This window comes from Staurois parvus, unplaced genomic scaffold (assembly GCF_062004578.1).
Source record: "Staurois parvus isolate SC_StPar_1 unplaced genomic scaffold, SC_StPar_1.0 ptg000306l, whole genome shotgun sequence".
Classification (NCBI taxonomy): Eukaryota; Metazoa; Chordata; class Amphibia; order Anura; family Ranidae; genus Staurois; species Staurois parvus.
The window spans coordinates 1,344,981-1,360,772 of record NW_028318102.1 but is presented as its reverse complement, the minus strand read 5'-3'; positions in this window follow the sequence as shown (position 1 = coordinate 1,360,772).

Here is a 15,792-nt window from a genome sequence, read left to right as displayed (position 1 = left end):
TTGATGGTAAATCAATTGAATATATTAAGGCAATTCAATGCAATGCAGTGCAAATCATCAAACAAATAAATGCATAGACAAAGGAGCATTATAATAGACAAATGGGCAACAGTTTGCTAACTTGCACTTAAATAAACTCTGTTAACTTGAATCTTAACCAGGCTACTAGAGTCTTTAAATAACCTCACCCAGTTCAGAAGAGTCAAAAAGTGTCCTAGTGTACACCTTGTGCATACAACTCCAGCAATTGGTGGGTGTATGCTATCCTAGAGTGGGTGGTAAAAAGGTGGTGAAAGTACTTGGTGCCTAGTACTTAATGATGGCCAGCTTTTGGTGGTGCACTGTCTCTTTAACAGTGTTAAATGATCACCAAAGACTAAGCTGCTAAGTAGTTAGGGCATGTAGTTCAGCTGACCAATTTTTGGCAGAAGGTTACTCTGGTCCCAATGACTTGGTAACTCGCAATTCCCAGATCGGATCCTCACATAGGCCACAGTCTCCCAGCTCAGACCTTGAAGACCCAACCATTCTCTCTTTATACTCTCAAGAGGGAGAGGGACAAGAGGGAACAGACACAGCAACAGGTCCTCTTAGCTCCTCTTTAATGGCTCCTGTCCATTAGCTGTGGGTCACAGACCCTGGCTGCACATATGTCCCCATGACTGACTTGACTCTGTTTTCCTGGGAAAATGGGGAAACTTTCCTCTTCTAACAGCAAAGGGGAATTGAAGTCTGGTAGCCTTGAGCCTTCATAGACAAAAATGGTGCAGTGCCCCTTTAAGACTACATCTCTCATTGGTCTGCAACACAGCAAGTCCTCTTCAGATACTTTCCATTGGCTCTGACTCTCCTTTCCCCTTGCTGGATCTGATCCATGATGCCAGAAGAGAGGGGGGAGATCAGATAGTTTTTTTTATGAAAAGCACACACAGGGATAAAGAGAGAGAGAGAGAGAGAGAGAGGCTGACTGGGAACCACACAGCCCCATGCTCCTCTTAGCTGCAGCACAGGAGAGAGGGAGAACAAACACACATCAGTCCACAGCTGTGTCACTCTCCTGACCTGTACTGCAGGGGTGGTGAGCAGGGACTTTACAAGCTGACCTTGTGAGCCAGCTACACAGCCGTTCCTAATATTTTAGGTGGACTTGAAATACATGTTCTTGATTACATATGTTTGACTTGGTATCAAAGTTTTCACTAACTGCCTATACCACAGACCATTTTTGTTATCATTATTGTTACATTCTCATTTTTAAAGATTTTCTTTTCTTTTAATTTGCTAGGGAATTTGAAGATATATTATAATAGATCATGTTCTATGCATCAGTATCTTGTCAAGTATCCTATTTTTCAATGAAAATGTAAGCATAAAAATGATTTTCCAAGTCAAAACAGCACATCTGGAATATACATAGTGAATGTGTTCAGGTGAACACTAAAACATTGCAAAGTATCACAAAGTAATTGTTCCTGTTACTGAAGCGGTAATAATGGCTCTATATAAGCGTTTCTAGCAATTGTGTGTAATGGAAAGCATGCAACCACTCACTGAAAGCTTGACTATAGACAATAAAATACTTTAAATCATGTTCTTCCCTTTCCTTTTCCTTCCCATTCATTCATTGCTCACTGAAACACTCTGCTGTATATTATTTGTTTAATGAATTTTAAAAGTGTATAGGACAAAGCCTTTTGCAGTCAGTACTGAGATATAAGAGTTTAGTTTTTGGAAAGTGATTAACTAAACTATATCTTTGTTTCATCAAGGTCAAATTCACAGTCAAAAGCTGAATAATATTTACAATGTGTTTAAATGGTCACATCAGGACTTCCAGATATGTAACCCCCCAATTGCTTCTTTTAGAATGTCATCCTTTATGGCTTTAAATCCATGCAGCCATTTAGTTTCATGCACACTATAAAATGATAATCTACACAGGGTAAGGCTAGTAATAGTAAAATTCTTAAGTAAGAGAATAAAGATCTGTAACAGTTTTTATGGAAAAAGAACATTCTCCAGAGACCTCATTTTAGCAGCCTGGTATCTCTATATACAGGGGCGGACTGACAACTCATGGGGCCCCCGGGCAATAGGGGATCATGGGGCCCCTGTGTCCTTGCCCACACTCAAAGCCTATAAAAAAGGTACCAGGGGCATTTCATGGGGCCCCCTACTGACCACGGGCCCTTGGGTAGTGCCCGAGTGCTCGAATGGTCAGTCCGCCCCTGTCTATATACTGTATTTTTCGCTCCATAAGATGCACCTGACCATAAGATGCACCTAGATTTTAAAGGTGGAAAACAAGAAAAAAAATTCTGAACCAGTGGAAAGCAGACATAGTACTGGAAATGACAAGAGACTGCAGACATAGTACAGGAAATGACCAGAGACTGCAGATATAGTACAGGAGAAGGACCAGAAACTGCGGACATAGTAGAGGAGATGACCAGAGACTGCAGATATAGTACAGGAGAAGGACCAGAGACTGGAGACATAGTACAAGAGATTACCAGAGACTGCGAACACAGTACAGGGGATGACAAGAGACTGCAGACATAGTACAGGAGATGACCAGAGACTGCAGACATAGTACAGGAGATGACCAGAGACTGTGGACATAGTACAGGAGATGACCAGAGACTGCAGACGTAGTACAGGAGATGACCAGAGACTGCGAACATAGTACAAGAGATGACCAGAGACTGTGGACATAGTGCAGGAGATGACCAGAGACTACAGACACAGTATAGGAGATGACCAGAGACTGCGGACATAGTACAGGAGTGCAGACCTTTGGAGAGGGGGCAGGTACCGAATTTTGACAGGTACCCGCTTCCACTTCCGCGGAGTTGACCCCCCCGTAGTCTTGTGGGACACATGACAGGTCCCACAAGACTACAGGGCCATTCACAAAGCACAGCTCTTCTCGCGCATGCGCAGTGGGCACCCAGCTGTGAAGCCGAAAGCTGTCACAGCTGGGTGCCCACACTAAAGATACCGGCGCCAGGTAGAGAAGATAGCCGATGGAAGCAGGACACCGCTGGACCGAGGAACAGGTAGGGCAAAGGAGCAGGTTCTTCTGCACGGCCGGTCCGTTATTTTTACAAGGCGGCAACGGGAATACCGGGCCGGACGCTCTATATTCGCTCCATAAGACGCACAGACATTTTCTCCCATTTTTGTGGGGGGGGAAAGTGCATCTTACGGAACAAAAAATACGGTAAATCAGCTAGCATCCCTATAGCAAATGTATTGTGAGTATACGTGCCCTGTCATCCCAAAAACACTAGCCTGATGTTGACAGGCACTTTTCTTATTAACACAGTTGGTATTCCCCATAATGCTTGTGTTGCCCAAACCTAGTTTATGTAAACGTGTGCATTGCATACGAGTGATGCTGTGCATGGGTGTGTGTGTTTATTTTGTTTATTTATTAGGCAGGACTAATTGAGGACACAGCATCTTTGCTTCACCTAGCTCCCCTAGCCAGGTACTGATGGCTCTAAACTCAAAAGTACATAGAGAACTGAGTACTACTGAGTTCCTACTTCAGAGGAGAGATAGAGGAACAAAGGCTTCTCCATCTCTTCCTGCTCATCAACCCAACATATTTTTTGGTCCCTGGCTCCCAGGAGAAGCAAGTGAACCCATGGACTAAGAGAAGGTGGCCTTGATAAAGCACAAAAAAGCTTCATTGAAGTGATACAGCAGCTGTAAGCTTTTAAAATGTAAACAAATTCACAACTGATATTGAGGCCATAAGTTAGTTTAAGCACTGCTGACACTGACCAAGTAATTATGCGGCAATAAAAAGGATTTGAAAAAAGATATCTCCACTAGAGCAGGGCTTAAAATTTCGAGTCTAGACCTACTAGCCAGGCACAAAACTTACTCTCCACCAACTGCCCCACTCAACCTTGCCAAGGTCCGCCTCCAACACTACCCCTGGCCTGTCCCCAACCCCACCCCCATCCCTGCCCCCAACCACGCCCCCTTAAAGCTTACAAAATTAAATTTTTCTTTAGAATAGAGTCCAAAAAATAAAAACCTGCAATTATAACATAGCTTTATTATGTCAATTTAAACATAACAGCAATAGCTTAATAGCAATAGGGTGCAATCAAAATATCAAGTTTTACAGCTTTAAACCTGTAGTGAACATTTTGTATTTGTTTTTGTTTATCTCCTGCATCTTTAAAAAGAGACTTTAGTAACTAAAATCTCTTTTAAAAGATGTAAGTTTAGTTTACAGAAGTATAGCATAAGAAAAAGTGCTTATTTTAATTCCCACAAACATGGAATAATAGTTACTGTAAACATGTTGTATTTTTTATCTCCAGCAGAGACTTTAGAGAAGTATGGCATTAAGAAAAAAGAAAAAAGTGCCTCTTTTGATGGCCAAAAAACATTGCATAAAATAAATAGCAATAGTAAACATTTTGCATTTTATATCTCCAGCATCTTATTAAAAGAAAGCTTAGAGAAGTACTGCATTAAGAACAAGCAAGAAAGTGCCTATTTAGATGCCAAAAAACATGGCATAACAATAGTAAACATTTTACCAAAGATGAGCTAATAGAGCAGCCATGGTTTGTGTTGTACAGCAGGACCAAGACTTCTATTCCATGAAGAAAAAAAAACACCAAAAAATCATTTTTAGATGACAAAAAGCAGTAGGAATCCAGTTTCACATCAAGATTTGCATTGCTTTTCGTTGTACAGCAGGACCAAGACTTGTGTAATACCCTTTTTCTGATGCAAAATACTACTTCAATGGCTGTGTGTGGATTGCATTCTATTTCATGAAGAAAAAACACACCAAAACATGATTTTTTTTGGATGACAAAAAGCAGTAGGAAGCCAGTCTCACATCAAGATTTGCTATGGTTTGTGCTGTACAGCAGGACCAAGACTTGTGTAATACCCTTTTTCTGATGCAAAATACCACTTCAATGGCTGTGTGTGAATTGCATTTTATTCAATTAAGAAAAAAAAACAAAAAATCATTTTTTGGATGCCAAAAAGCAGTAGGGAGCCAGTTTCACATCAATATTTGCAATGGTTTTCAATGTACAGCAGGACCAAGACTTGTGTAATACCCTTTTTCTGATGCAAAATACCACTTCAATGGCTGTGTGTGGATTGCATTCTATTCCATGAAGAAAAAACACACCAAAACATGATTTGTTTGGATGACAAAAAGCAGTAGGAAGCCAGTCTCACATCAAGATTTGCTATGGTTTGTGCTGTACAGCAGGACCAAGACTTGTGTAATACCCTTTTTCTGATGCAAAATACCACTTCAATGGCTGTGTGTGAATTGCATTTTATTCAATTAAGAAAAAAAAAACAAAAAATCATTTTTTGGACGCCAAAAAGCAGTAGGGAGCCAGTTTCACATCAATATTTGCAATGGTTTTCAATGTACAGCAGGACCAAGACTTGTGTAATATCCTTTTTCTGATGCAAAATACTACTTCAATGGCTGTGTGTGGATTGCATTCTATTCCATGAAGAAAAAAAAACACAAAAAAAATCATTTTTAGATGACAAAAAGCAGTAGGAATCCAGTTTCACATCAAGATTTGCATTGCTTTTCGTTGTACAGCAGGACCAAGACTTGTGTAATACCATTTTTCTGATGCAAAATACCACTTCAATGGCTGTGTGTGGATTGCATTCTATTCCATGAAGAAAAAAAACACAAAAAAATCATTTTTAGATGACAAAAAGCAGTAGGAATCCAGTTTCACATCAAGATTTGCATTGCTTTTCGTTGTACAGCAGGACCAAGACTTGTGTAATACCCTTTTTCTGATGCAAAATACCACTTCAATGGCTGTGTGTGGTTTGCATTCTATTCCATGAAGAAAAAACACACCAAAACATGATTTTTTTGGATGACAAAAAGCAGTAGGAAGCCAGTCTCACATCAAGATTTGCTATGGTTTGTGCTGTACAGCAGGACCAAGACTTGTGTAATACCCTTTTTCTGATGCAAAATACTACTTCAATGGCTGTGTGTGAATTGCATTTTATTCAATTAAGAAAAAAAAAAATAAATCATTTTTTGGATGCCAAAATGCAGTAGGGAGCCAGTTTCACATCAAGATTTGCAATGGTTTTCGTTGTACAGCAGGACCAAGACTTGTGTAATACCCTTTTTCTGATGCAAAATACCACTTCAATGGCTGTGTGTGGATTGCATTCTATTCCATGAAGAAAAAACACACCAAAAAATGATTTTTTTTGGATGACAAAAAGCAGTAGGAAGCCAGTTTCACATCAAGATTTGCTATGGTTTTCATTGTACAGCAGGACCAAGACTTGTATGACGTCCCCATTCTGATGAAAAAAAACACTTCTCAATGGCTGTGTTTGGATTGTAATCTTTTAGTGGTGGTCCATTAACAGCAATCATCAAAAGATCATTCAAAGTCTCCAGTGTCAGTGATGAATGATAGACCGTCTTTATTCTGTTTTGGTAGCTAAAGCCACGTTCACATGAGGCGGTTGTTGGGGGAAGTACGGCACAGAAATTGACCAGAGGGATTATGTTGCTGAATCTTTCTTTCTGCTGATTCAATCTTTTCAGAGTCTCATTAAAAAAGGGTCCATTTTGAATGGAGAGTTTTAGGTCAGCCCACTCTGCTTCTAACAGGTCAATTTTGTCTTCAAACTGATTATCAAAAACATGTTTTGCAATTCTGTGCAACTCAGTCAATCCAAAGCTGAGGATGTGTGCTTTGTCTGGGCAAGACACACTGTTAAATATATTGAAAGATTGTGCAATATCTGAGGAGAATTAGGAAAGCCTCAAAATTAAATATCTTTCTGCTTTGGCCATTTTTTGATTAGCCAGAGGTCTGATTGAAAAAAAAATAGAAAAGCGGATTGCCCCTTCCACACAAGTGAGCTAGATGGGGAACCCTCCTCTGTCAGAATACACCGATCAATGCTGCAGCCAATCAATCAATTAATTGCCCCTTCCACACAAGTGAGCTAGATGGGGAACCCTCCTCTGTCAGAATACACCGATCAATGCTGCAGCCAATCAATCAATTAATTTAACTGAATTAAAGTTTTCCAACAGTTCCAATCTACAATAATGTTCTGCTTAATAAAATTAGGAAACTGAATTTAATTTTGAAAGAGGAGCTCTAGTCCCCCCCCCCAATTAAAAAAAATAAAAGTCAGTACGTACAAATACAGCAGCTGCTGACTTTTAATATAAGGACACTGACCTGTCCAGAGATCCAGCCATGTCCTAACCTGAGCTGATTCTTCAATTGGCTTCGGGTGCAGGTGCCGGCATCTTAGGTAAGGGAAACGTTCAGCCGGTTTTCTACTGTGCATGCACAAGCCACGCTTTGTGAATGGTCCGCAGTCTTCTGGCATCTGTGTGTGTCCCAGAAGCCTGCTGGGGGGTAGGCTACAGCAATCTGACCCAGAAGTGGGAGTGGGTACCTGTTAAAACCAGGTACCCACTCCCCCCCAGAAAGTGCCAAATGTGGTAGTGGAGGGGAGAAGGATTCAAACAAGCTGAACTTCCCCTTTTGGGTGAAATTATACTTTTAAATAGTATTATATTTTATAGATAGTAGTGACCTGGGCAATTACCTCTTTCTAATAATTCCTTTGGGTATTAAGGCAGAGAGGTTCCAAAACATCATGATCCATTACTTTAATTATAGTGATGATTTGTTTTTAGGAATCCCCTAATTAAAACATTAAAATCAAAAACTTTTTTATTTCACAACTCAGAATATTTATTATAATAAAATAGAGACTCAGATTATCTTAATACACTTTCATATCAAGTAAAATCTTGGGTAAAAGTCAATGGATTTCTTTGTGTAAAATTCTGTGAGGGATTTTATGATGATGCCTATTACAAAAAAAAACCAATATTACCAGGTTTAAAACTAAAAGGAGGGCTACTGGTAAGTTGTTTATTAAAACGCAAATTTTCATATAACCTTCTTATTTAAAATTGCAGTTTTACTTAAATTATTTGTAGAATCTTTAACCAGTGTTATTTATTTGTGTTCCCTAGAGCAAAATGAGAGGCAAGAAAAATGATGGAGTTCTGCCCTGAACAGAATCCCCAGTGCTGGAAAGAGCTGGAATGTGGAGAGGGTAAGTGAAGCTTAACACAATTTGTTTGTTTATGCGGTATGAGGGAGGGACTTACAATAGAAAAAATAATTGAGTTCCAATTTAAAATGATCTAGTTTCATTTCTTAAACATTGAATGTTGAAATAAAATCAGATATTTTTCATGTCAATTTAGAGAGAATATAGCCCCAAGAAAAGTCTGTGTCTTTCTTTTATTGGTCACTAATAGGTTGAGTTTGCTTAGACTCATTTTATAATGAGAATTTAATTCTAATTTAAAATTAGGCTTACAATCCTATAATAGAGTTCATCAGGGCTGATGGGCAAATCCATAGGATAGGAGACAACTAGTAATAGACTTTCTACAAATGCTAATGTTTTTACCATTTAGTTATGGTTTATTTGTTATTTCATTATTTTGAATTGCTAATAACTAAAGGTGACATTTCAGTTAAAAGTATTTTCCTAGTAGTGGTCTGATCAAAAATAAAACATTGAGAGGGGTGCATGCGTGGCTGGCTTCGGGGATGGACGCGCTGTGAGAAGAGCTCCGTCCACCCGCCAGCACTGACACGGCTCACACCGACCCCAGGGGAAACCGAGTGCTCGATTCCACAGATAAGGGTCACGGGACCCCCTGCAGACCATGACCCACCACCATAAAGCTCTAGGACAGCCAGGGAAGCTCACAAACTTCTTCCCTGCTGTCACCACATGCAGCCAAGATGGCGCTGGCTGCATGATAAGCAGCCTCATCTCCTATGAGGGGGACAAGACCGCACAGCACCTGGATCCCAGGCTCAAAGCACCACTGTACCCAGGAGACCCGGGTGAGTCCTCTCCTCCCCTGTCTTCCACCACCAGAAGCCCTGCTAAATCCAGGCCCAGACTGGATACTGACTCCACTCCTGATAGCCTTCCTTTCCACAAATGCTTCCTAACAATATTACTCAATCTTTAATTGAATCTTTCCCTGCTGCTGACCAACCTATCACCAAAATCTCCATGAAAAACATGCTTCTTTCTCTGCGACAAACACTCCACAATGATCTGACAGCATCACTATCCCGAATCTCAAATGTAGTACAAAAACAAGAACACCGTATACGCCATATTGAGAACAAAATGGGAGAAATGTTCACAGCACATAATGACCTGATTGACGCGCACGCAGACCATGAAACTGATATTGAACAAATAAACCTTAAACTGGTAGACCTAGAAGACCATTCCAGGCGCAACAACATCAAATTTAGAGGTATCCCTGAATCAATCACCAACGATACCATAGTGCCATATATCCAACAATATATGAAATACCTCATTCCTTCACTCACAGATATGGAGCTCATCATAGCTTGAGCGCACAGAATACCCAAACCGTCATTCCTGCCAGCCACAATTCCCAGGGATATTTTGGTGCGCATACATTTTTACCACGTAAAAGAGAAAATAATGTCAGCCACCAGAAACCCTTCTCCACTCCCACCATCACATACGAATATCAAATTATTTGCTGATTTATCCAAAGCCACACTCCTTAACCGCAAAAAGCTTGTCACTATAACCAAAGCACTGCGGAACCATGGAATAGGCTACCACTGAGGCTTCCCCACAAAACTTACCGTCAAACATCACGGTAAGATCTACACCAACAAAAATCTAGAAGCAGGCATAGAACTCCTGAAAGCCTGGAACATAATACCTGTGGACCCCCACCAATCCATCTCCACCAATACGAAGCAAATGGATGCAGAGTGGTCCTGATCCACCACCTCCTCACACCACTAAATACTCATTATCTTGGGCACTGCCCCTTACTCCACTGATTGCTGGCAAACGGCCCTTTATTAAATATTTCTAAGCCGCAAGATACTTTTCAGCATGACCTCTCTTACGGTCCATGCTTGTTCATACCCCCCCTGTTACAAAGTAGCAAGACACGCTACTCCATGTTGCTTTTTTTTTTTCGCAAGTTTTTTTACCCTCTTTACCCTTCTCCCCCTCCTGCACCACCAGTCCATTGACTCAATCCACCTCTCAACTAAAACCTCCAACACAACAGGAAAAACATTGTCAGACCCAGCGACCGAATCAAAACTGTACCATTATACCTATGGAAGACCACTAACTACGACCACAGAAAACATACCTTCCTCAACAAGTTAAAAAAACAACTCTCCTACCCATCAAATCCAGTCAACAATCAACAAAATGATTAATATATCATCTCTAAATGTTCGTGGCCAAAACTTCCCCTTCAAGAGGTCCCTTCTCCTGAAAGAAACTCGCTCACTATACGCCAACGCATTTTTCTTACAGGAAACACACTTCGCATCAACCAAAGCTCCAAAAAATGGTGTCATTACAGCTATAAAGGACTCTCTCCGATTCCACCACATCTCAGAAACAGCAGACCCTCAAGGTTGCTATCATATCTTGATCTGCAGAATCAACAAAAATCTATATACCTTGGTCAATGTCTACGGCCCTAATACCAACCAACTAAAATTCTACAACAAACTTCAATCAATCATCTCCTCCCAAAAACAAGGCAGACTTCTCATCGGTGGAGATTTCAACATCATCGGCAACCCACTTCTGGACTCTTCCTCCAGCAAATGCTCCTCCAAACAAAACTTCAACCAATTTTTTCATAACAACGATCTCTATGAAATCTGGTGCTGCCAACACAGCACAAAAAAAGATTACACCTATTACTCCCCATCCCATCTGTCCTACTCCAGAATTGACTTCTTCGTCATAGACAAATGGACCCTACAACATATAACCTCCTCAAAAATTGGCACCATAACATGGTCAGACCACACTCCAATCCTTGACAACAATCAACCTTCTTCAAACCCTCTAATTTGGAGACTGAATTCGTCAATACTGAAGAACCCAGACGACAAAAAAATGCATACTGGATACGCACAACATGTTTTTTTAACTTAATGACACACCTGATATCTCTATACCCACATTATGGTCCACTTACAAAGCATACATGAGAGGTATCCTCATACAATTAAATTACCGCATCACCAAACAAAGAACCCAAAAATTGACCAACTTCTCACGTCAATTAAACTAAAAGAAGAAATGAGCAAAAAAACCCAAGTCCTTCCACATCTACTTCCCTCACCTCAGACAGAAATAAACTTCGATCCATTCTACTTTACCAATACGACCTTAATCTACAAAAAATGAAGGCAAAATTCTATTCTCTAGGCAATAAGGCAAATTCACTACTAACTAAAATAATCAAACAAAGACGCCTAAAATCCAAAATCAATAATTAATGTAAAGTGCAGCGCTAAACCTACAATCCCATATATAATGATGAATATAAAAATAAGTGCTAAAAATCTGTGCAAAATGTATACCTGTGCAATGAGTAATACACAATACAGCACTAAACATAAAATCCTATATATAATAATAAATATATAAATATGTGCAAAAAAGTGCAGATATAATAAAGTGCAATACGTGTATTCCCACCGGGAATATTAGAAGTGTTCAAAGTGATAGCAATAAATAATACAAAATCACTGCAAATATATGTTACTCAAAATAAGTCCATATAAGAAATAGTGTCCAAACAAACAAAAAAAACTCTCAATCTTCATGCATGTGATCACAAGTGTCCACACTGTGTGAATCCAAACAATGGCTGCAGTGGCCCCTCACCTCCTTGCATAGACCCCACAGGGTCAGCTTGCCTTAGGATAAAACACCACTCTGATGAATCTCCGGATCCTCCCCAGACTCATATACTCTCTCAGCAGCCTCCTCCTCGGTTCATATATAGACAAAAAACTCTCATAGTGTAAAGCTGTATTTTATTATATATATATATATATATATATATATATATATATATATATATACAGTATATATAATAAAAATGCCCACTCACATTAAAATCTTCAATCACTATACCAATCTTCAATCTTCAATCTTCTATACCTCATGCTATGAATTTCCTGCATGGGTATTTCAAATATGGCCGTCACCGCGCTCCCAGAATCCTCCTCGCGTACCAACCCAGATGCACCACAAATCTCCTAATACGCCCAACATCTAGAGGAGGAGCAGGCCTCCCACACCTAAAATCGTACTACAATGCAATTCTTCTTGACCAAATATACTTTTGGTGGCACCCAACAAAAGAAAAAAATTTGGTCCACAATGGAAACACTCCCATTTCTCCCGCTCATACCATGAAACCTACTCTTAATACCGCCGACATCCCACACCTAAAACACCCATGTACCCAAGCCTCCCTACAAGCCTGGTATGATCTCTTAACTACTAAATTCGCTGATACTAAACATATCCCCACCCCAATTAACATACTACACTTCATTACGCCCTCAGATTTATTACAATGGGAAAATTGCGGCCTAACAAAGAAGACCTCTACACAGACCACAAGACAAAAGTCTTTCCAGATTCTTGAAAACAAATTTAATCTGCCCACCACTGAATACTTCACCTACATGAGAATAGCTCACTGCTTACAAACAAACGAAAAATATACCTCACTTCACAAAAATTCCTACCACTGCATACCATTTCTTTAACAAACCACAATACCCGGGTAAAGGTATTTCCACCTTCTACACATACACAATAAATTCACAATTTATCCTACAAACTACATCCCTAACTAACTGGGGGAAAATCCTCTCACAACCAATAACAACACAATCATGGGAAAAAGCCTTAAGCATCACCCATAAATCTTCTTGATGTAGCTCTCATTGGGAATCGTACGTAAAAATTTTACATCAATGATACCTAACACCCGCTAAACTCTCCCTATACTACCCACAACATTCCTCCTCTTGATGGAGACAATGCAGAGAAATAGGTTCAACACTTCATACAATATGGGCATGCAAATCACTCAGATCCTTCTGGAATAGTGTCTTCCAATTGATTGCACTCCTTCACATCGGAATTGACAACTTCCCTCCGTGACTTCCGTACCATCATTATCCACACATTATCTGCAGAGAAAATCAATATCACTAAGCTATGGAATACTACTAAGATCCCTTCCCTCACATCATTGATAATAGACCTCAATTTTCAATGTGACATGGAAAGAAGATCCGCCCTTAACAACTCCACCCACGATACATTTATTCTCCAATGGTCTCACTGGCTACAAAATCCAAATTGCTCTGTAAAATACTGATAACCTAATTGTAAACTATCTTGACCACTATGTTCAGACCCACTCTTCCCCTCCCTATCCTCCCCTTCATCCCCTCTCTCTCCTTGTTCTCCATCCCTTCCCGATCACCTACACATCTCAACAGGGTTCAGATTATGCCGAGAATACCTCTCATGTTAATGCCATATACACCACTATCAGTCCCAGCCAATTGATGGGGAATATACTTAATACTATGTTGTATTCCCATATTTGCTGATGAACCGTATATGCCTACTATGTTATGTCATAAAACCTTTCAATAAAAATTATTGAAATTAAAAATAAAACATTGAAAAGACTAAAATACTTAATATATAGATTTTATGTTTCTTTAAATTCTAATTAAATGTAAACAGCAATTACACCCCTATAGAAAAGTGAGTAAATACAACTAAAGTGGTTGTAAAGGTTAAAGTGGTTCTAAAGGCAGAAGGTTTCTTTTTACCTTAATGCATTCTCTGCATTAACGTAAAAACCTTTTGCATTCAGATTCCCAGCCCCCCTTATACTTGCCTGATCCCAATCTCGATCCAGAGATGCACATAAGAGCAGCGGTTCTCGCCACACTTGCATTGGCTCAGAGACACAGCCAGTGAGGAGGGAGATGGGGTGGGGCCAAACTGTGCTCTCTGTTTCAATGGGAATACAGAGCTGGCTTGATGGGCATACAGAGCTGGCTGTCAATCACAGCCAGTGAACCAATGAGGAGAGAGGGGACAGGGCTGAACCATGGCTCTGTGTGTGAATGGATACACAGAGCAGAGTCTTGGGAATGAGCATATTGGAGGCCCATTGAGAAAGCTGCTTGCTCTGGAGGCACTTAGCTGGAGGGAGGTGCCAGGATTGGGGTCCCAGAAGAGGAGGATTGGGTCTTCTCTGTGCAAAACCACTGCACACAGCATTGCATGATATTTTTTTTTAATTTCATTTAATATCACTTTAATGCATTAATGCCTGTATTATGGTAAAAAACCTTTATTGTGCAGCTCACCCCCCTGCCATAATTCTTACCCGGGCCCGATCTCAATCCAGCGTTGTGTACAGGAGCATGATGGATGCTCTTTCTCTCCTCACTCCTCCTACTCACTCAGAAACAGCAACAGGAGCCACTGGCTACTACTGTTGTCAAATAGTCTATGAGGAGGGAACAGGGTAGGGGCCGAATCGTACTATATGTGTTTGAGTGCCCCCATAGCAAGTGGCAAATGACTAAGAGGAGAGAGGAGCCAGGGCTCCCAGCAGTTGACCCAAGAAAAGGAGGATTAGGGCTGCTCTGTGCAAAATCAGAAGCTGAATTTGTGCTCCCCTCATCCCTCCCTTTAGTCTTCTGGGGCATGTGACAGGTCCCAGAAAACTACGGGAAAATTCACAAGGCTTGACACTACTCACGCATGCACAGTGGCTATCAGACTGTGAAGCCACAAGCTTAAGATGCCGGCGCTGGGGAGTGAGGACAACTGATAAAACCGGCTGCAGTGAGTACACCGCTGGATCGAGGGACAGGTGAGTGGGTGTTTTTTTAAAAGTGAATAGCTACAGTTTTTGTAGCTGCTGACTTTTTTCTTTTGTTTTGTTTGACTTGAGCTTTAAGCCTTTGTGGTGACTCTGAGAAAGGGAAAGAGCATGAAATATGTTGGTGGTGCTACTTTTTAAGTATGGCATCTGCTTCTGTGTATATTTTTTTATATATACATGAGAATTGAAACTGTGTCCAGTGAAACCACATCTTACGGAGTTCTCTTTGATTCTTTAAAAACATTGGTCAGATCTTCCATTTTCATTAAATTATTTAATGAATACCGTAATCAGTCATTGCCCTACTGTCAGGGGAAAATAATTTTTCCATTTTACTGGAAACAGGCCCTTGCAGCGTCAATCAAACAAAACAGTTTGTCATCAAGCTACTCATCTTGCACAGGTATTGGACTGTTGCAAAGAGGAAAGTCCTTACAGCCTTTATGTTTTTGGTAGGCTGAAAGTGTCAGCTTTGATTCTTGGTAAGCAATCTGCCCACAGAAACTGGGAGATTTATTTTCACTCTGTGAGAAAATGGGGAGACAGAAAGTGTTTGATAAAAGTGCAACAGTCAGAGCATTGCATTTATCTTCAGAATGATGATCCTCTTCAACCATATGTGTATGAGACATTTCCACTTTTGCATATCTCCTCAAAGTGTCAGTAGTGTGGGGGGATTTTTCTTAAAGACATTTTCAAACTATGGGGTGAGATAAACCCCTCAAGTACTTGAGTTTCACTTTTGCACACCTTGAAAGGGAAGTTACAGTAGCTTCTAAAGCCTAGTATATACAATCAGAAAACTGGCCGAAAAATTGATCACTCAGTTTTTGAGAACTGACCATGCCATTTCATGTAAAATTTTCCGAAGTTACATACGCAAAAACTTTTCTCGTACGATACCAGAATGTACAATTTTTGTT